Genomic DNA, 2,435 nt, shown 5'->3' on the forward strand with positions numbered 1-2,435 from the left:
AAAAATAAAAGAAAGATGTTTCTTAATAAAATGCCAAAGTTTTACCGTCTCGGTGGCTGTCTTGATGCTTCCTTCCTCTTTGGCTAAAACGATACTTTACACCCTACTCCAGTATCTATCAGATATGGAATTTTACCATTCTGAACTTGGCTACTGGGCTGTTCATCCCTTCTTTGTTTCATCAGTCTCCTTCCTCAGCTTGCTCCCACACCCTTTTCCTTTTCTTTCTATAACCTGTTTTATCCTGGTCTGCAGTTATGGAGAGGCAGAGACTGATGTGGGAATGGGCTAGACAACTTTGAACTTTAAAGGTATGGCCTTCCTGCTAAATTAGTGTTGTACCCTTACCCACCCCCCACCGTTTCCCTATGAACAAATCTCCAGGGAAGAGAGATGGAGGAAATGCCTCGCCCCTGTGTGGGATGAGACCATTGCCGAGGGATAGAGAGAGATGCAAGAGCCCAGGGAGATAAGAAAACAGCAGATTTGTACCCTCAGTGATTTCCTAGCTAATGGGGTGATTAGCAGATGTCTCAGAGGTTGCGTTCACATGCATATATTTCTTCCGGGGCACTGAAGGGAAAAGAAAGGAGCTGAAGAGGACGTAGACAAAATTGTGGTATTCTTAACTGCTGCCAAGTGGTCTCTGGGTTTGGGAACTTGTATGGGGAGGTGGGGCAGACTATTTCAATATAATTGGTTTCCTTTGCAATCCTATGTATTTTGTGCATTTAAAAACATTCAGAGAGTGGACCCATACAGACTGCCAAGGTCCATGATGCCCCCAAAATTAAGAACTGCTGTTCTGGGGCAGCTAAGTGGCGCAGTGGATAGAGCACCGGCCCTGGAGTCAGGAGTACCTGAGTTCAAATCTGGCCTCAGACACTTAACACTTACTAGCTGTGTGACCCTGGACAAGTCACTTAACCCCAATTGCCTCACTTAAAAAAAAAAAAAAGAACTGCTGTTCTAGGAGTAGAAGAGCAGGACCTTAGTGGATTTAGCCACAAGTTGCATATTCTACCCACCACCCACCCCTACAGAAAGACTGTCCTCAAAGCAGAGCTCCTGGAAGAAGAGGAATAGTGGAGAGTGGAATGGAAAGGTGAGAGATTCAACAAACCGACAAATGAACAACAAAGAGAAGGAAAACCATGAGTAGGGACTATATTAGTGTTACCTCCTCTGAGTCAGTCCCCTTCCACCTCCAAAAAGTGTAACTAGTAGGTAAAAGTATAGCTTAATGTGGAAGCCACTCATATTAAAGCCAATCCCATTCATATAGATAAGACATTCCAAAAACAACAGGGCGAGTTGGCTAAGGAGTTCCCAGAGCAACCTAAGGCTACTTGAGATGAGGTCTGAGCCTGGTCGTAGTCCTAAAACCATGTGGGGGAGAATTAGGCAAGCAGAGAAACTGCTGTTCGCTTTTCAGTGCTGTAGCCTGCCTGATGGGCTGAGGGAATCTCATCTCTTCTCTGCGGGTTGTCTCTTAGCTGGTGAATCGTTTCCTAGCTGGTTCAGAATATTCTCTTCGTGCCAGAAACCCTTTTCATTCTATAAAAGGAGGAACTTAGTCACCTGACTTTGGACAGCTTAATTCAAGGAAAAAAAATGCAAAGAAACCTAGGAAACTCTGCCAGGTCTTATTGTCTTGTTGGTTAAGATCAACCCCCAGGAAAAATGGGGTGAGGGGCTGCTGATCCTCTACATCTAGGCAAGAGCTGACTGCTATTTACTAAATGCATGCCTGAGCCTTATGTCAGGAGAGGGTTGCAGGGACCATTAAAATTTCTAGGTATGGGGCAGCTAGATGACGCAGCGGATAGAGCACTGGCCCTGGAGTCAGGAGGACCTGAGTTCAAATCCGGCCTCAGACACTTAACACTTACTAGCTGTGTGACCCTGGGCAAGTCACTTAACCCCAATTGCCTCACTAAAAATTTAAAAAAAAAAAATCTCTAGGTATTTAAGCCCCGTGATCATGCCTACTAAAAATAAACAAATGACCTGTTCATCTTATAGGTCAGTTTTGTTCCTTGCCCCGAGTCCTCGCTTTCGAAGGGCCAGCTTCTGATCTTTGGAGGGCAGAAACTAAATCAGGAGTTCCAAGATGTAAGATGAGGTACCTAGGGGATGTTAATCTGGAGTTACCACAGTATAGCTCCTGTCCCTAGTGACTTAGCCTCCTCAGAGACCTTGAGGCAGAGCAGCTTTTGCAAGCTGCTGACTGTGAAACCTTCTGTGCTTCAAATCCCTAGAGTGTGTCACAAGGTGATGGACTCTGTCGTCCCATCCCCGCCCCCCCCCAGGGCCCCCGCTTTCTCCACAACCTCCTGAGATGGGATCCCGGCTTGGAAATCCTTGCTGGAGGAATCTGCTTCTTATTGTCAGCTTCTGATCTTTCTGAAGAAGACCACATCTAATGTTCAGAC

The sequence above is a fragment of the Dromiciops gliroides genome, chromosome 4 (assembly GCF_019393635.1).
Source record: "Dromiciops gliroides isolate mDroGli1 chromosome 4, mDroGli1.pri, whole genome shotgun sequence".
Taxonomy (NCBI): Eukaryota; Metazoa; Chordata; class Mammalia; order Microbiotheria; family Microbiotheriidae; genus Dromiciops; species Dromiciops gliroides.